The 21006-nt window shown below is 35.6% G+C and overlaps 1 long non-coding RNA gene across 2 annotated transcripts in view; it reads right to left on the bottom strand.

Annotated features, from left to right (window-relative positions):
• LOC103885013 overlaps nt 1-21006 on the bottom strand; it is a 34533-nt gene that overhangs the window by 9090 nt on the left and 4437 nt on the right. The window contains exon 3 of one of the 2 annotated variants that reach the window (XR_647890.4): nt 20726-20978. This is a non-coding gene — a long non-coding RNA (uncharacterized LOC103885013). Of the gene's footprint in view, nt 1-20416; nt 20979-21006 lie in introns of those variants that run through there. The other variant, XR_001903298.2, reaches the window with a different exon arrangement.

Genomic DNA, 21006 nt, shown 5'->3' with positions numbered 1-21006 from the left:
TTATTATTTTCAGGTATATTTCTTTGATGCCTAGTTTGTTGAGGGCTTTTATCATGAAGGGATGTTGGATTTTACTGAATGTCTTTTATGTGTATATTGAGATGATCATATGGTTTTTGTTTTTAGTTCTGTTTATGTGGTGAATCATGTCTATTGATTTGTGTATGTTGAAACATCGTTTCATCTCTGGAATAAAACCTGCTTGACTGTGATGTATTCTCTCTTTGATGTGCTGTTGGATTCAGTTTGCTAGTATTTTGTTGAGGATAATTTGCATCTGTATTCATTAGGGATATTGGCTTCTAGATTTTTGTTGTTGTTGTTGTGTCCTTGATTGATTTGGGTATTTAAATATTTATTATTAAAATCAGCTAGTATTGGAACTTCAACTGTTTTCAAAGTAGTTTTTGACTACTCTGGATCCTTTGCATTTCTGTATGAATTTTAGAATCAGCTTATCAATTTTACAAAAAGCCTGCTGGTTTTTTATTGAGATTGCTTTGAATATATAGATTAATTTTAAAAAACCAATAGCTTAACACACCTTAACTGATATGGTAACAATCTTTAGACTCATGAACAAAATATATTTAGGTTTCCTATTTAGGTTTTCAATTCTCATGACAATGTTTTATAGTTTCAGCATACAAATCTTGCCTAATATCGGTTAGGTTTATACCTAAATATTTTGTATGGTTATATTGTTATAAACAGCAACCTTTAAATTTAAACTTCAAATGGTTCATGACTAGTATATGGAAGTACAATTGATATTTATATGTTGATTGTGTATCCAGCAATCTCGTTAAATTAATTTACTAGTTCTAGTAGGTTTCTGTAGATTACATTGGACTATCTATATAGATAATAATTTTCAGCAAGCAGAGACAATGTTACTTCTACCTTTCAATGTGGATGATTTTTTTTCTCTTATTGCACTCACAATAAATTGCTATCAACTTACAAGGAATTGTTAACAGTATGTGAATCTATGTATGTGAGGGATATTGCATATGTTGTGTATGTTAAAACATCATTTTCATTTTGTTATAATGAAGTTTCATTGTTATAATGTCTTATTTGGTTTCGGTATTATGACAATGCTAGCTTCATAGAACGATTTAGGAAATATTTCCTTTTCTGAATGTTTTTAAAAGAGTTAGTGTGGAACTGCTATTATTTCTTCCATAAAAGTTTGGTTGAATTCTCTAGTGAAGTCTTTGGAGCTTGGAGTTTTTTTTTTTTTTTTTTTTTTTTTTTTTGATTTTTTTTTTTTTTTTTTTATTTTTTTTTTATTTTGAGCTTGTACTTTTTTTTTTTTTTTTTTTTTTTTTTTTGGAAGGTTTTTAACTACATATTCAATTTCCTTAATAGATAGAGCTACTCAGATTGTCTGTTTTTTCTTACTTAAGCTTTGGTAGTTTGAGCTTTCAGATAATTTGCCTATTTCATCTATGTGTATAATTCATTGACATAAAGTTGTTCATATTCCTTTACATTTTTAATGTCTATAGAGTCTGAATCTGTAGTGATATAGCCACTCATTATCCGAGTTGGTAATTTGTGACTTCTTTCTTTTATCCTGGTCAGTCTGGCTAAAGTTTTTTATTAATTTTATTGGTCTTCTCATAGAACCAGCTTTTTATTTCATTGATATTCTCTATTGTTTTTCTCTTAATTCATTTCTATTCTAATCTTTATTATTCCTTTCTTCTGTTTAGCTTTAGTAGGTTCCTTTTCTAGTTTTTTAAGGTGAAAACTGAGGTTATTGATTTGGGAGCTTTCTTACATTCTACTATGGACATTTAGTGCTGTAAATTCCCTCTCTAAATAGATGCTTTAGCTACATGCCATAGTTGCATTTTTTATTGCTATTGAGTTCAAAATACTATTTAATTTCTCTTTTGATTTCTTTTCTGATTCATGGGTCAAATAATGGTGTTACTAGGTTCTAAATATTAGAGGATTTTCTGGATCTCTTTCTTTTATTTATATCTAATTTATTTCAATTGTGGTCAGAGAGCATACTTTGTATGACTTGAGTCTTTGCCTTTTAATTCACTGTTTTTATTGAAGTTTTGATAATTCAATTTTATCTCTTGTTGGGTCATTAGCTATAACTGATTCATCATATTAGTAGTTGCTTTAGGGTTTATAGCATACATCTTTAAACTACTGCAATCTACCTTCCAGTGGGATTATATCATTTCACATATAACATTCAATAGTACACATTCGTTTCTCTCCTTCTGGCTTAAATGCTATTTTTGTTACACATCTTATTTGTTGTATGTATATATCCCACAATACATTGTTATCATTGTGCTTAAGAAGATATTAAAATTAAACAAATATTATATATTTACCATGTCATTTCTATTTCTGATGATCTTCATTCCTTTGTGTAACTCCAGATTTCTATCCAGTATCATTTTCTATTATCTGAAGTTCTGTTGTGATGAATATTTATTTTAAAAGATAGTTTTGCTGGGTATAAATTTGTAGCTTGATTTTTTTTCCTTTCAGTACTTTAAAGATGCAGCTCTACCATCTTTTTACTTGTACTTTTTCCCACTGAGAAACTTGTCGACATCCTTTTCCATGTTTCTCTACATATAACGTGTTATTTTTTTTTCTCTGATTGCACTTAGGAGTTTTTCTTTACCAGAATTTTTCTCAATGGTTTTAAGCAATTTGATTATTATTTGTCTTGGTATAGTTTTCTTCATGTATCTTGGACTTGGGGTTTATGGATTTTTTTGATCCATGAGTTTATAGTTTCATCATTATTTCTTCAACTATCTTTTGCGCCTTATCCACCTTCCTTTGGGGACCCTAGTTATACATATATCAGCCTGCTTGAACTTGTCCTACATCTCGCTGATGCTCTCTTTATTAAAATTTTAAAAAATTTATCTGTGTTTCATTTGGATAGTTTCCATTATTTTGCCTTCAACTTCATTCATTTTTTTCCTACTAAAATGTATCTCTCAATATTTTATTTTATTTTTTTAAGTAACTTTCACCTCTGATTAATTTTTTGAAAACATATAGTTATAACAATAACTATATTAATGCCCCATATGCTAAGTCTAACATCTGTGTCACTGCTAGTTGGTGTCAGTTGGTTGATTTTTGTGCTGGTGTGAGATATATTTTCTTGCTTCTTTGTTTGCTTTGTAATCTCTCTTTTTTTTTTTCCTTTGGAGACAGAGTCTCACTCTGTTGCCCAGAGAGGAGTGCAGTGGTATGATCTCAGCTCACCGCAACTTCTGCCTCCCGGGTTCAAGCAATTCTGGCGTCTCAGCTTCCTGAGTAGCTGGAATTACGGGTGTGTGCCATCACGCCCAACTAGTTTTTGTATTTTTAGTAGAGAAAGGGTTTCTGCATGTTGGCCAAGCTGGTCTTGAACTCCTGACCTCAGGTGATCCACCCGCCTTGACCTCCCAAAGTGCTGGGATTACAAGCTTGAGTTACCACCTGTATGCCTTGTAATCTTTAATTGAATGCCAAACATTGTGGTTTAACCCTCTTTGTGCTCTGGATATTTTTGTATTTCAATGACTATTCTTAAACTATGTCCTGGGATGTAGTTAAGTCGCTCATAAACTGTTTAACCCTTTTGGGTTCACTTTTTGAAAGTTGTTAGGTAGAATCAGTGGGGCATTTAGTCTAGGACTAATCTCCCCTTACTGAAGAAATTTCATTTTTAGTTATTTCCCATGTCCTATTAATGATCAGGTTTACCATTCTGGCTAGTGCAAACAGGCATTATTCTGACCTTGTTATTTTTTTCCTGGTAAGAAGTGGTTTCCTTATATGTATGTACCAATCAGTATACAGTTAAGTACTTATCTTTACAATGATTTTTCTGTGCAGCTCTCTCTAATAATCTGTGTGGTAAATTCAACCCTCCTTTGTCTTGCCAGACAGTTAGCTCTGTCTCTTCAAGTCAGGAGGTGTGCTGGGCTTCACCTGCGATCCCCCTCCTTGCACTTCAGACTGCAAACTCTCAAGAGATTGAGCTAGGGTGACAAAAGGGCTCATCTCATTTGTTCCCCACCTTTCAGAGATCACATTGCCCTTTGTTCCCTGAATTCTAGTGTCTTGAAAATGGTAATTTAATATATTTTTCCTGTATTTAAAAATTTCAGATGGTAGGGTAAATCTCTTCCTGTTATTTAATCTACTACAGCAGCAGAAGTCACTATATTTTTATTATGTTGTTTTTTGCTTTATTATAGATCTGTAGATAATCATTTAAAAAATTATTTGTGTTTTTTGGTGTCCTGTTTAAGCACTCTTTGGCTATTTGAGACCCAAAGGTATTTCCTTTATTTTTACTTTAAATGTTTTGGTTTACATTTTACATTTAGGTCTGCAATCAATCTAGATTGAATTTTGTATATGGTGTAAGCAAAAAATAAAATTCAAAGACCTCCCAATCATCTGAATGGACCCCTTCTCTTGGCCAAGGGCATTCCAAAATAATGTGAAAAACAAGGTCAGGCCATGATGGGAGTGGAGTAATGAACATCCCTCACTATATTCTTTTCCCTTTTGGAATTACTGATAGAACTGATTCTTTAAGTCTGGTAAGAAACATTTACAATCTGTTATCTTTGAAGCCTGCTACATGGAAGCTTTATCTGCATGATGAAACCTTGGTCTCCATACTCCCTTATTGTAACCCAGACATTATTTTCTATTAATAGTATCTCTTTCAACCATTTGCCAATCAGAAAATCTTTGAATCCTCCTATGACTTTTAAGCTCCCACTTTCAGTTGTTCTGCTTTTCCAGACCAAACCAATGTACATCTTACACATAGCATCGGACACTTTATGTCTCCATAAAATCTATAAAACCAAGTGGTGTCCTCACCACCTTGGGCACATGTTCTCAGGATCTTCTGAGAGCTGTGTTATGGGCCACTGATCACTCATATTTGGCTCAGAACAAATCTCTTTAAATATTTTAGAGTTTGACTCTTTTTGTTGACAATGGAGTGAATCAGGGGGGCAAAAACATTTTTTTCATATGGATATTTAATTGACCTAGCATTACTTATTGAAAAGACCATTCTTTCTGCACTTCACTGCAGTGTCACTTTGTTGTAAATCAGATAAATGTACATCTGTTACTTTGTTTATGGACTTTATGTTCTGTTTTAATTCTCAAATTGACTGTAATTTCATCATTACCATACATTTCTAATTAGTATGGTTTATAATGGATCTTAATATATGCTAGTAAAGCCTCTAGTTTTAAAATTAATTCTTTTAAAATATTTCCTTGTCTACTCATTGGCCTTTGCATTTCCATATGAATTTTAGAATTAACTTTTTAATTTCTTCAAAATGGGATTCTGAGTAGGATTACACTGAATTGATAGATTAATTTGGGGGAAATTAACATGCTTACATATTGTCTTACCATCCATAAACATGGTATATCTTTCCATTTATTCAGCTCCTATTAACTCCTCCCAATGATGTTTTGTAGTTTTCAATGTAAGGTGTTGTACATTTTGGCCTGCTCAATATTTTAAAAGTTGCTTATATAAATAAGGACCATTAATTCATTTTGTCCTCCTAAGATCTCACAATGATAAGGAAAACCAGACATGGTCTCTGTCTTCGTGAAGCTTATAGTCCAGTGATACTGAAAATATTATCATATTCATAGTGCAATTATTATAGTAATTTCATATAATTAAAGCAACCACATAAGTCACATTAAATTAATATTGCTAATGTGAATTCTATAAATTTTATGACTTTATTTTTGCTTTATACATTTGTTTAGGTTTTATCATATAAAAGCAACAGGTTTAACAACATGATAAAAGTATTATAACACTGGGAGATCAATAAAAACTTTTTCCTTTTGCAAAATGTCTTATATTGCTCAAGTTTGAAAACCAGTTTAAGGAAATGGTTTTTGGCTAATTTATGTTAATTTCCAAATTAAATATCAAATGTAGATATAATCATAGACACAATAACTCAAAAAACTGCTCAGAAGTAGTCTCTAAGTCTGGATAAAAATTTTAGTTTCTGATGGAATTTTCTCCTAAGATAGAAGAAGAAAATCTTCTACATAAAAACTCTTTTTTTTAAATTTTTTATTTTTATTATACTTTAAGTTCTAGGGTACATGTGCACAACATGCAGGTTTGTTACATATGTATACATGTGCCATGTTGGTGTGCTGCACCCATTAACTCATCATTTACATTTGGTATATCTCCTAATGCTATCCCTCCCCTTTTCCCCCTCCCCACAATAGGCCCTGGTGTGTGATGTTCCCCTTCCTGTGTCCAAGTGATCTCATTATTCATTTCCCACGTATGAGTGAGAACATGCGGTGCATAAAAACTCTTTTTTTCAGTGTAACATGTCAGAGGAAAAATGCTGATATATCAAAAGTCAAAATGTTAGCTCCAAATCTTTTATAGTCTATGAAAAATTAACTTGTGGTTTTTAGTCATTTGTATTTGGGCCATTATTCATATCTGGTTAAAACACCAACATTATCTTGGTAGAGAAACAAAAATTATATAAGTATATGAAGTATTTGTTTTGCATTGAGCTCACAACCAGTATGTTTTAAATAATTTTTTTGAGATAGAGATTTGCTCTGTCACCCAGACTTGAGTGAAGTGGTACAATCACAGCTCACTGCAGCCTTGACCTTCTGGGCTCAAGCAATCCTCCTGCCTCAGCCTCCTGAGTAGCTGGGACAACAGATATCCACCACCATGCCTGGCTATTTTTCTTTTTTTAATTGAGACCGAGTCTCACTCTTTCACTCTGGTTGGAGTGTGGCAGCATAATCATGGCTCACTGCAGTCTCAAACACCTGGGGTCAGGCAATCCTCCTGCCTTAGCCTCCCAAGTAGGTGGTACTATAGGTGCCTGCTGCCATCCCAGCTAATTTTTAAAAAATTATTTGTAGGGACATGGTCTTACCATGTTGCCCAGGCTGGTCTCAAACTCTGGGGCTCAAGGGATTCTTCTGTCTTGGCCTCCCAAAGTGCTGGGATTATAGGCATGAACCTGTAATTATTTAATTTTTTTTTTTTTAAAAAAAAGGTCACCGAGCCCTGGTAAGCTTTTTAATTTTTGTAGAGATGGGGGTCTTACTGTATTGCCTAGGCTGGTCTTGAACTCATGGGCTCAATAGATACTCCCACCTTGGCCTCTCCAAGTGCTAGGATTAAAGGCATTAGCCACTGATCCCAGCCTTAAATAATTTTTGTTGGGGCTTTTTGTTTGTTTTTGTTTTTATATTTGGTCTAACTCATAGAATCTTTGGCGAAGCATGGTTTGAGCAATTTGGTAGGGGGAATTAAATTGTAAAGTAAAGAAAGATACAAGCTATATCTATATAAATGCCTAATATTTGGGCAAAAAGTAAAGAATTTAGAATTAATAAGATTTTTCCAAATAGATGTATTCAACATCATGTAATTTAAATATTCAGATCTATGACCACTTTCTCTTCTTTTCCTCCAGATATCTGGCATACATAACAATGGTGATGATCTCAAATACCAGGTACTGTGTTTTATAAATATGTGTTTAACTGAAATAAATTTTGCTTATGAATGCAGAGAAAATATTTTTGGTCAAAACAAAATTAACACTGTTATTTTTGAGAAAAAACAAATTAAAAATAATTTCCATAAAGGTAATAGTCCTCTTACTGTATCTATAAACTTATTATGAAAATTCTCAAAATGTAATGGCTTTGAAATCAGGGGAAGGACAGGCCCTGCTCATTTCAAGGTGTTATTCTCCAACGAGTGACTAACAGGGAAGGTATGTGACTCTTGGGGCATCCCTGCAGGTACAGTGAATGAGCAAATTCTTAGCAGCATTATGACATCACCAGGGAGCGTGACTTGGGTCAAGAGCTTGGCAGGAGGCTTTGGGAACAGTAGAATCAACAGCAATCAAGCCTGGCAAGCCAACATACCGGCCACCATAAAACTGAAAAGAGAGCTTATTGTACCTCATGCACAGCAGCAGGTTTAACAGAAAAGTAGACATGTTTATAGTCCCGGATTTACAGCACACCTTATAAACACCTTATTACTTAGAATCCAGTCTGCTGTCCCAGAAACTAAGAATGTGACTTTGTTAAGCAGTAGGATTTGTTGACATAAATGTCTTGACTAAGTTTGCCATTGTGGTTAACCAAAACGCATTTACTCTTGGGAAAGTAAACACAAGCAAACAAAATGCCTCTTATACTACAATACAGTAAGTTTCAAATTGACCAAACTTAATGCTATGACATAAATATGCTTAATGTTTATGGAATTTTTTAGAAACCTTTTGCCATGTTAGGCTTACCATCCTGTATAAGTCTTACTGAATGGGAATGTGTTTTCAGAATTACATGTACTTAAAGACTTCATCAGAAATATTCAGAAAACCTGCCATGAATACCAGGGCTGACCACGCAGCAAATAAAATGGGCCATGGTCTCCTCAGACATTAACATGGATAAATCAGTTCTGCACCATGTAACAGCTACACACTGAAATGCTTACCAACAATTAAAATTAGAGAACTAATGGAAAATAATGTTGAATAAATATTATAAAACCACATGAAAATATGTTCAAGGAAGGCAAAGTACCTGGCTGAAACCCACAAAGTTGAGAACATTTCTAGGGAATAATGAAAATTCACACTGATCTTCTGATGCTTAAAACTTCATCCATCTAACAGTGGATACAATCCCTTGTTTTGGGGTTGATTTTTGAAATTACAGACTTACAGGACCATTGGCAGGTAACCCGATAAACCCAGCAGCTTTCCTATCCTTTCAACCTTCTAGTTAGCCCTCACCAAATCTCAAAAATTCTATAGTAGGAAAGTTCTTTATGTCAGATATAGTCTGGATCTAAAATGATAAATTATTTCCCAACAAAATATATATCAATAAAGATCTATGGGAAATTATTAAGCAGATGTCATGTCTGCGACTGACAGAATAAAAAGTGAACAAATATACAGATATTGATTTGCCAAATCCAACAAACCAGATTCTAGAAATGACAAGAGACCTAGAAATCTTTCTAATAGAACCACGTGACTTTAAAAGCCACAGCAAAGGAAAATGACCACATGAAGTCATTAAAACAATTTTAAAAGTTTGTAATATGGGAGATGTGGTTCTGCAGTAGCATATTCAAGGATGATATTGGGGATTTAGTTGGCTAAGCTCCGACAAGTTTTCCCTGAATCAAATTCAATTATAGGCCAAATTAACAGGGGTAGAATGTTCAAAGTGAGAGCTGATGATGACAGTCAACATAGGGATTACTTTTTACAGTTCTAGGCACACGAATTAAAACTGACATTGACAAAGTGAAGCAAGTTCAAAGGAAAGAAATTAGAATAAAGAGATTAGGCCCACATATTCTCACATTGTGAGAAAGTTGAAAAAATCAGGGAATATTTAGTTTTTTAAAAAAATAAGTTTGTAGAGGAATATGATCATTGACTCCAATACTTACATGGAATAGAGCACAGTCTAGTTCTGTTCTAGTAACAATAAATAGAAGTTACAAGGAGACCATTAAAATGTAAGAATGATTTTCCAAACAGACAGTTAAAGCTGTCCCAAATTAAGATGGCCTTTCTTAGGAGGATAGGCACCACTGAAAATGTTGAAAGACTGAGCAATCCAGTGGTGGTTACTACAGAAGGGACTGAAGCACTGGAAAGGGGGAGTATATAGAGTAGTTTTTAAATAGTTTAGTAGATCCTTAATATCTGCAAAAAACCCAGGAGACTGTGTAATATGTTAGAGTTTCACCTCTCCAGCCATAGTAGTTATTATTAATTTTATTTTATATATGGTGTTCCACTGATGATTTCATTTTACAAAGGTATGTGCTGTTTAAATATCTTGCAAACTATCAGAGAAGATGGTTTCTGAAGTCAATTCTGGTGTTGTTCTTTTCAGATCTGGCAGAATTCCATCTTTATGCTGTGAGTAGCTCTGTTTAATGAAATTCTGGTACTCAGAAGGCTCAGAGAACCACATGTGAAAGAACAGCAGTAAACATGATGGTTACTACCAAGTCTGTGACTTGGGCAGGGGGAAAAAAATTGATATGCGGAGACACAGAAAAGACAGCATTTAAACCAAAAGAAAACAAAAATACTTGCAGCCTTGAGATGTAAGACATTGGAGTGTTTTCCAGGAGTGAACGTTGTTCACAGCATTGTAAAAGAGAAAAAACCCCTGGCCTCCGAGGGTCTTCTGAATGCTGACACTCCTCAAATCAGATTTTATTTTCAGTGGAGCATTAATTTTATGAGTTACTTGCCGAAAACCTGAGTCTCTTAGGAGAGGGAAGAAGGCTGATTTCATTTCTGAGCATTTTAAGACCTCTGGCATAATTCCAGACAAAGAGTGCACCCTTCTTTGGCCATCCTCTTCTATAGAAAGGCAGTTGATAATTTAGAAGTATTTTCCCAGACATGATCTCATTTTTGTCTCTCAACAATGACCTGAGGGACACAAGGACATATAATACATTTTTATCCTCATTTCCCACATGATAGAATTAAAAATCAGAAACATTAAGTGACCAGTCCAAATCATACTGCTACTAAGTAGAGGGGCCAGGATGAAATCTGCATCTTTTTCCTAAGTCTAAAACTCTTCTGCAGTATCTTCAGCACATGATTGCTTCAACTTAAGAGCTCTGATAAAGTTCGGGGTTTCCTTAAACATTGTGTTCCTTTTTATAATTTATTTGTGTTTGACATACAACTAACTGCTATTTGACATAGCCTTAGGCTTGAATATGTATGTGAACAAAAGAAACCCCACTTGGATTCAAATAGTAACATCTCTATCAAAAATCAACAGTCCTCTAGAAATAAATAGATCCATTAAAAAAAAAAAACTTAATTCAGTGACTCAGCAAAATATACTGTGATAGCGTTTAGTAATTATTTTTCATTTTTTTTGTTTTTTTAAAGTCTATTGTAAGAGAAGTATGCAGGAAAACAGGCTTTGCATGCCCTTTACTTTTCATTACCTCTTCTACTTGAGAATGTCTGGCCTTTGCCAGCCTGCTGAATGTCTGGCAGGTGAACTAGTCTTGGCAAAGCACTTGGAGCTTTATCAGATGAAAAACAAGTGTAAAGGGTCCAATTGGAAGCTAGATTCCCCCCAAGTGGTGCCCTTGAAGTAGATCAATTTTTCTTGACTTTTTAGTCAAGATTCTTTTGCTTTTGGTTTAAATGTTGACTTTCCTATCTTTCTGCATATCAAACTCTGGTTTGAGTCTTCAAAGTACAGACTGTCAGGTTCTCGGGTGCAAGAATTCTTTACAAAAAAAAAAAAAATCCAGAATGGCAGTAAATAGGAGAATTTAATCCATCTATATTCAAGGTAATTATTGACAAATAAAGAATAAATATTGGCATTTTATTAATTGTTTTCTGGCTGTTTTTCAGATTCTTCGCTCCTTTCTTCCTGTCTTGCTGTCTTCCTTTGTGATACGATGATTTTCTGTCGTATCTTTTGAATCCTTTCTGTTTTCTTTTGTGTATCCACTATAGGTTTTTACTTTGTAATTACCATGAGGTTTACATAAAACATGTTCGCTTATAATAGTGTATTTTAAGTTGATAATAGCTTAACTTCAACAATGTATAAAACTCTACACTTTTACTCTCCTTTATATTTTTAAGGTCTCAATTTATATCCTCTTATTTCTGTATCTACAAATGAATGATTACAGCTGTACTTTTAATATTTTTTGTTTTTTAACCTTTATACTAGAGTTATAAATAATTTACAAATCAACATTACAGCACAGGTTGTGCATTCCTAATCTAAACATCTGAATTCCAAAATGCTCAAACTCCAAAACTTTTGAGCACCAACTTGACCCAGAAGTGGAAAATTCCACACCTGACCTCATGTAATGTGTCACAATCAAACTGCAGATGCACAACACACTTTATTTAGGGTCCCCAAGGCAGTTAACCTTTTAATCAAAACACAGCATTGTAGTGGAGAAAAAAAAAGCCTTCCATTGTTTGTTATTGCTATGTTGAACAGGTGATGTAGATATTCTGGTGATTATATTCTGTAGATATTCTGTGCTGCTTAACTACCCAGAACATACTATTTTTTTTACTATATTAATTGTATGTCATATTTTTTACTGTTAAGTACTGATGTGTGAATAAACACAAGAAAATGATTGCTTATCGGTAGCATATAAATTCAGAGTCAGGAATGATGTTAACAAACAACTACAGATTCTCTACATGGGTGGCTGAGGTAGTGACACCTTTACTTTCTGATTGGTTCAATGTAGACAAGCTTTGTTTCATGCACAAAATTATTTAAAATGTTGTATAAAATTACCTTTAGGCTACATGTAAAGATATATGTGAAACATAAATGAATTTTGTGTTTAGACTTGGGTCCTATCGCTAAGTTATCTCATTCTGTATATACAAGTATTCCAAAATCTGAAATCTTAAGCACTTTGATCCCAAGCATTTTGGATAAGGGATACTCAACCTGTATTAGAATAGTCTAAATTCGACTATATACTTACTTTTACCAGTGAGTTTTATACTCTCATATTGTAATTAGTATCCTTTTATTTCAGCTTGAAAACCTCCCTTTAGCATTTCTTGTTAGGTTTAGTGATGATGAACTCTCTCAGCTTTGTCTAGGAAAGTCTTTTTCTTTCCTTCATTTTTAAAAAAACAGATTCGCTGGGTAATCTTAGTTGGTAATCTTAGTTGACAGTTCATTTATTTTTTTTTTCTTTCAGCACTTAGGCTATATCATCTCATGCCCTCCAGGCTTGCAAAGTTTCTACTGAGAAATCTGGTCATAGTCTTATGGTGGTTCTCTTGTGTGTGAGAAACCTCTTTTTTCTTGCTGCTTTCACAATTTTCTCTTTGTCTTTGATTTTGACTGTTTGATTATAATATGTCTTGGTGAAGTCTTTCTTGGGTTGTATCTGATTGTAGACTTTTGAACTTCATATACCTAAATGTCCATATTTCCCTACAGATTTAGAAAGTTTTCAGCCATTGTTTCTTTAAATAAGCTTGTGCTCCTTTTTCTCTCTCCCTTCCTTCTGGTATATTATAATGCAAATATTAGCTCTCCTGATAACACCATCAATAAATCCCATTGATTTTCTTCATTCCTTTTCATTCTTTTTTCTCCCCTGATTGGATATTTTCAAATGATCTTTCTTTAATTTCACAGATTCTTTCTTCTGCTTGATGAAGTCTGCTGTTGACATACTCTATTGCCTTCTTTAATTCATTCATTGTATTCTCAGCTTCAGAATTTTTTAAAAAAATAATTTCTCTGTATTGAACTTATAATTTTGTTCATGGTTTGTTTTTCAGATTTCATTGAGTTGTCTATCTGTGTTCTCCTGCTGTTTGTTGAACTTCCTCCAAATTATTATTTTAAATTGTTTGTCAGGCAATTCATAGTTGTCCATTTATTCAGGGTTGGTTACTAGTATATTATTGTGTTCCCTTGTTGGTTTCATGTTTACTTGATTTTTAAAATGTGTTCCTTGAAGTTTTGCATTGCTGTCTTTGATTTGAAGAAACAGTCACCTCCTTCAGCCTTTACTATCTTCAGGAGAGAAAGTTTTTCACCAAACAGCATGGCTAATGATTCTGAGGCTCTCTCTGACCTTTTCTGTGGCTGCATCTGTTCCACATCTCTTGTTCCTTCTAATGTGGACATTCTTGAGATATTTTGCCTTCTTTCAATCCTGCGAAGCCAGGCTGGATGCTAAGAGCCTCCTGCTTGTTTTCCCTATGGTAGTGCTCTGAAATGTTTAAGTTTGAGTGCCTTCTTCTGATCCTGCAGAGTCCAGATGGCTGTCTGCACAAGACGCTTGAATTGCTATCTGTGAAGGTGTGCTGGGGAGCTAGCCTGGTGTGGATGGCGAGCCACGGAGTGTCTAGAGTGTCTGTGGATCAGTTGGGAGGTGTTTAAAAGTCAAAAATTCCCAAGTGGCTCATGGGAAGGCTTCCTGATAGAGTCTGCAGAGTCATTAGTGGAATCTGTGACCTCTTCTCCCGGCTTCTGGTATCTTCCAACCACTCAGTTGTGCCAGTCACCTCAGTATTCTGCGTGGAATGATAGTGGGCCTCTTGGACAGTGTCCTGCGTAGCTAGGGGAGCAGGACACTAATTCACTATGCTCTTATTTTCCTGTTGGAAAACTTGTGTGCTGAGGATGGTGTCTTTCACCATTGAACTGTGCTGCCTTGCTGGAGGGGTGACATGGGTAAAGTAAAACTCTTCTTCTTATCCTCCTCAGTGTGACTATTCTCAGATTTTTTTTCTCTAATGGTGTGCTGGAACTTCTTCACTGTATTCCCTGACTCCCACAAATGTACAGTCATTTGTGCTAGTTGTCAAAATCAATGCTTCCATGGGGGTTGATGGTAGAAAGCTCCTATGCTGCCATCTTTCTGATATCACTCCTCATTTCCAGCTCTTTATGTTCCTTCTTATATTTTTTCTCTGAGCTCTGCTTGTCAGTCTTGTTCCCTGCACTCCAATGTATTCTGAGGGTATATTTCTGTTCTTCACCTTTGTAGTTAGTTTCACAAAAGCAAGAACTCAGATGGATCCTAGAGTTAGCAGTAGAGTCAAAAGTCAAAGTGTGGTTCTTGAAGATGAGTTTTATGAAATATTCTGGTATAAAGGGGTTCCATATTCAACCAAATACTAAATCCCATCTGTGAAGAATCATAGTGCATATGGGATATCCTACGATTAAGAAATGAATTGTTCTTTGTTTAACCCAGCAATTCTCAAAGTTAGCCATGTGCTTATCCCTTGCTTACCTTCTCCCTTCTCTCCTCTGAATTGAAGAGAGGAGTGGAAGGGAGGAGGCATCCTGGCAAGCTGCATTTTTCAGGCTTCCATGTCAACTAGCTTTCTGACCCTGATGTGAGACTCTGGTGGGAGACTGGAGGATAGAAAGCAAGAAAAGGTCAGGGTATTCTTCCTGCCCTGATCCACCCAAGGCTTCAGTGGAGTCTTCTGCAACATCAGTGCTTCTTCCATAGGAAGAACAGACAAACAGATTCTCAGGGGTTCCGAGTTCTCCTGGGTAGCTTCAGATCCATTTTGTTCTTTTGTACCAAGAGCAGTAAGGGTTTCCTGTTACTGCTAATCTATGAGTGAGTTGTTTTGCAAGCGGTAGGCCAGGTGGTTTTCTGAAAGTATCTAGCATTTTGCATGCCAGGACTCATGAAACATGCTCACTGTCTTTGTAGCACAGCACTATTTGCATAAATGTCAGTATAGTGAGATTATTGGTTATTAGCTTCATGAAATCTGCCTCTGCATCCTGCTTCTAGATTTTCAGAGATCTATTAATCCAGATAAGTGCCATGGCCAGTTTGTTGGTAAGCAGCATGTTCTATCCTAAGGCCTTTGAGCAACTGGGTTCCTAGATCTGGATCTGTCTCTACTGCCTGGTGAAAAGCTTTTGTATCACCACTGACACTTTCTCACATATGTGAGGTTGCTGATAAGTGCCCATATTCTCTACAGCGACAGAAAAATGATGAGTAGTTCATGCCAGATACTGAGCTCTGCCCCACAAGCATACCCCATTTGGAGATGAAGACGGGGCCCGTCCAAACAAGTCTGAGACAATATATTAAGTCACTGATTCCTGGGTAGCATTGACTGCTACAACTTTTCTGGCAAAGATCAGTATCAAGTATATGTTAATATTGGTACCCAAAGATATTTATGTTCTAATCTCTAGAACCTGTGAATATGCCGCCTTACATGGCAAAAGGACTCTGCATATATGATTAAATTTAGGATTTTGAGATGTGGGATTACCTCGGACTATCAGGTAGACCTAACGTAATTACAAGCGTTCCTGCACAGATGCAGGAGCGTCTCAGTCAGAAGAGATGGGACGACAGAAGCAAAGTCGGAATGATGCAGGCCATGAGCCAAGGAATGCAGGCAGTCTTTAGAAGCTGGAAAAGGCCAGGAAACAGTTACTCCCCTAGAGCTGTCAGAAAGAACATGGTGCTACCACCCCATTTTATATTTCTTATCTCTAGATCTATATATATATTTTTCATTTTAAGCCATTAAGTTTGCGGTAATTCGTTATAGCAGTAATAGGAAACAAACATACCAAGAGTCTGCAGGGAAAACATAACTTGGGTAACTGAAAATTTGGAAGTTCCTTCAGCCTCTCATACAGTCTAAGGTTTTCTAAGTGGATTACATGGAGCCGGTCTCCTCATCCACTTGCTTAGTTGAGGCTGGTTTGTCATTCTCAATTCAATCACACCTACTGTCCTTTGAAATAATAGTTTCTATAATAATAATACATGCTAGGTGATTTTTTTTTCTCCTTCCTTACACGTTGATATACGATTTGGTGGAAGGTTAAAATTTAACATAAATTCCAAATGATTCTCCACATTATCAAACTTGCATACCTTCCAAATGCAGTGCTACAGATACTTTGAAGAGGCTCTAACATTATCAGCAATCTTCTGAATGCAAGGATACCCAACCAGAACAGCAGAGGGGAATTTTTTGGAAGGTTAACAAATATCTCACAGAACAGGAGCAAAGGCTTAAAAGCCAAGCCTTGGAAGGCGGGACTAGGGCAGGAATCAGAGCCAAAAATAGAGTTAGGACAATCACATTAATACAATGTCAATGTCTCCCTCCCTCCAGCCTTCCTTTCTCTTTTTCTGTCTCTGATTTAGTCTTTTTCTCTTCTCAGTTTTCTCTCTCTTTTTCTGTCTCTTGCTCTGTCTCTATTTTCTCTCTCTTAACATACAGCCTTCTTTCTGAACATCAGTTTTGTGCTCCCTTTCAAAAGGCAGGAGATCTTCTATACAAGCAGACACAGTAGCTAGCAATAGCTCTTGCTCTTTCAGGTTCACAGAAGGAAGAAAGCTTTCCCCAGGGAAACACACTGATTGGCCAGGCTAGAGTCATGTGCCAAGGCTGTGGGATTGTGCAAGAAAATGGAAGATACTGTTTGGACTCCGTGTTACTTCAGTGAGAAAAGGAAAGGGGTGGTAGGAGGTGGTGGGGGCAATGTTCAAAAGAAGAATATGGAAAGCAGGCTGCAGATAAATGTCCATTTGAGGCTTTCTTTTTTTTTTTTCCCCCATAAAGTCTTGCTCCTTTGCCTAGATTGGAGTACAGGACATGATCATGGCTTACTGTGGCCTCAAACTCCAGGGCTTTAGCAATCCTCCCACTTCAGCCTTCTGAATAGCTGGGACTACAGGCATGCACCACCAGGCCTGGCTAATTTTTAAATATATTTTTATAGAGATGGTGTCTTGCTATGTTGCCCAGGCTGGTCTCAAACTCCTGGCCTCATGTGATCCTCCCACTCTGGCCTCTCAAAGTGCTGGGATTAGAGGCATGAGCCACCATGCTTGGTCACTGGGTATTTTTAAAGACTAGAGTGAACCTATGACTGATGACACAGAACATTGCCTCTCATATAGAAAATGCTTAAGTTTGGGCTCTCAGAAAACATCACACAGTAAGACCATACAAATTTAAAATTTAAATTGCGTAGATGTTATAGAAATATTCTAGTGGTTTCTTTGTATCTTCTCAAATTTATAAACATGTAAGTTTGTATATATATATGCACAGAGACATTTGAAATTTTCATTCATAATTCTCATTTGTAAAAGAGATTTATTCAGAAACATTCAAATTCAGCACTACAAAGAAAATTGCTTGTCTAATCTCCTAGGACTTTAATAACATGAGTTTCCTAAACATGACATAGGTAGATAAACATATTGTAGAACTAAAATTAATAATTGTTGATTTATTCACCAGTTTTATAAATGCTCCTAGATTTAAAACTTCAGTACTACCTGCTTTCTTTGACACATATTCCTGAGACAATTGGTCTGAAAATATTTTAAAATCTGTAGTGGGAAGCAAATAGAGTCAGCCTATTAGGAAGTATTTCCCAGTAGAAATTCTTTGTGGACCTGGTTTAAGAAACAAATCTAATAACTATATATTATCATTTATATTGTTAATAAGAGTTAAAATTTAAAAATATATGTTACCTTGAAACATTTAAATAAGCTTCCTTTAACATTGTTTATATTGTTATTTGCCTAGGAAGATTCCTTTTTAATAGACGTTACAGAGAGATGTTTGTATCAAGTCTTTATCCAAATAATGTGATTCTATGAGGGCAGTCTTGGTCTGAATTAACAAGCTTCCCATAATTTGATATCTCTGTGTAGGCAGCAATGAAGAAGCTTGCATCAAGGAAGAGCTTAAAATCAACAGCAAGATGAATGAGTGTTACAAAGATCTAATCTTACTTTATACACATAGGGTCATATATAGTTTAATTTCTTGAAATTACTGGAGGCTCACTGAGCATCACAGAAATACTACTCCAGTTTGGCTGCAGGAATTCTCTCTGGCTTAGAATTGCTTGTATTTTAAGGGAATAGTCCTCTTCTTAAGCCGGGATCTAGGAAAGGGTGCTGCAGAAATGGTAGTTTTGACGTATTGTGACACCTAAGGTGCTCAGTTTGAGCATGCCATGCCTTTGGCAATGATAAATGGCAAACACTTACATAACAGTTACTACATGCCAAGCAGGCCTGCAAACAAATTAGACATCCCACAAGTAGTCAGCATAAGCCCAATCACTTAAAATATCTACAAAGTCAGTGATTACACAATTGGCCATTAGCTCAAAATTGTTTTTTTATATGTGAAATACAGGATAGTGAAATATGAGCTGTGCAGTCTGTTTGGTTCCATCATTTACTATCTGGATTCAGGAAAAATGAGCCTTTTAGAACCTCATTTTCCTCATCTTGAAACTGGAGAGAACATATGCTTACTCCCCTTCCCATGAATAGTGGCCAAGGAAAGTCTGAATGGGATGACCAGAAGAGTGGTGCCAGAGCTGAAGTTCAGGCCTTCAGTAGAGACTTTGGTAGAGAGTATCAGCCTTTAGCCGGCCAGCACACCCAGAGGAGTGTAAGTCACATCCTTATCAAGGATAGTTACCAAGGTGAGATATACATCTGATGATATCACCTTGATGATATCCCAGGGCTCATCCAAACTTTGGGAAACTGAAACCATCAATTTAGCATTTGCTGATTTTCCTGATCACTATACTTGGGTAAGAAAATTGTAGGAATTCTAAACTTTTGATATAAGCATTAGAGAAAGAGATTGAATTTCTTCATTAACTCAACATACTTTAGGTTACAAGGAAAAGGCTTAGTGGATTTGCTAGCATGCACATTCTCTAAATCATCTTAGTTATCTAAGATGAATTTACACTAGAATGGGAGAATTTATAAATTGGGGAAATATTCTAGAAGGCCTTTGAAAAGGGGTATTATAGTTTGGTTTGGGGTTCACATTCACTGAGTAACAACAAAAATGACTTCTTTACATTTAGTTATTGTTTTGAAACTATTGCAAATACATTGAAATACAAAAATTGCTCTCCTCCATGGAAACCTGTGTGTTCCTACAATAGTTTTTAATGCATACGAATTCTGTTCATGGCCATTTTGTTTTTATTTGCATTCCAATTTCAATAGTGAGGACAGAGACAACTGTGTAAATAAAATAAAATTAAAACATTTTAAACTCATAATAGTGAGTACATTTTGATGAAAAATGAAGGAGGTTAGGTATCCTGAAAAAAACTTCCCAGTAAAAACAGAGTGCCGAATGAAATATTGTATACGCCTTTTAAAATGTAAAACTCTTTTATACTCACAAAGAAAGTAGAATGGAAAACTGCAGCTAATTCTTTAGCTACCTTCAGGGAATTTGACAATTTCTATGCCCAGAGTTTTGAGTATTAAAGGTGTAGGTATTAAAAGGGGTAACAAGATGTGGAATTGGACCAGATTAAAGTTGAGTTCCCTAAAGACCCTTAACCTCAGGAAAAGTTTGTTGTATTATTCTTCATACATTTTTGTATATTTAAATATTGTACAATAAGCTCTAAAAGGCATTAAAAGAGTGGAAAACTACACTTTTGTTCTTGAGGGTCATCTAAACTAATTCTTATTCACTTAGCTAATATTAAAGTGAATTTTTACTTTAAAAATTTAAAAAGTTTTGTTCCAAAATTATTTTTTGAGTTGGGGTCTTGCTCTGTTGCCCAGGTTGGAGTGCATTGGTGTGATCATAGCTCACTGCAGCCTCAAACTCCTGGGCTCAAGCAATCCAATCCTCCCACCTCAGACTCCTGAATAGCTGGGACTACAGGTATTTGCCATCACCCTGCCTGGCTACTTTTTTTTAGAGATGGTGTCTTGCTATGTTGCCCAGGTTGGTCTCAAACTCCTGGCCTCAACAAATGCTTCTGGCTCAGCCTTCCAAGTAACTATGATGACAAGTGCAAGCCACCATGCCCAGCTACAACCATTTTTAATTTAATAATGCTGACACATAGTGGTATAATCAACACTAGATAATTGGTTCTGAAGGATGAGAGGTATGACATGAATAAGCCCATACACTAGCTATCTAAAAGCAATTTCCATTTTTTGTTGGTTTTACAGTCTGCTTATTCAACCAAAATAAGTGGAGTACAGGGTCTTCTGAGTAATTGAATGCATATAATGCGTGGGTTGAAGCCACTGCCTACATACCCCAACTTCTCCAGTTTGTACTGCTCTTCCTGGTGCTGATATTCAAGAAGATTCCTTTGGTTTTCCCTTCAATGAGATAAACCTCACACCAGTGCAGATGGCCCACCCAGGGAGCACACAGGCTCCTAAATGACTAGATTCTAGTTGTAAATGATCTTCCTTGGGTCTGTCATAGGTGGAGACTGGCCTTGGTAGTGAAACCACTTGGCAAAACTGGATGCATCTTTTCAGATTCAGTGTCTCGGAGCATAATCTGAAACAAGTAAAAGTGAGAATCAAAA

The sequence above is a fragment of the Papio anubis genome, chromosome 5 (genome assembly GCF_008728515.1).
Source record: "Papio anubis isolate 15944 chromosome 5, Panubis1.0, whole genome shotgun sequence".
In the NCBI taxonomy this organism is placed as follows: Eukaryota; Metazoa; Chordata; class Mammalia; order Primates; family Cercopithecidae; genus Papio; species Papio anubis.
The sequence above is the reverse complement of the archived record's forward strand: the minus strand, read 5'-3'. Positions and strand labels throughout refer to the sequence as shown.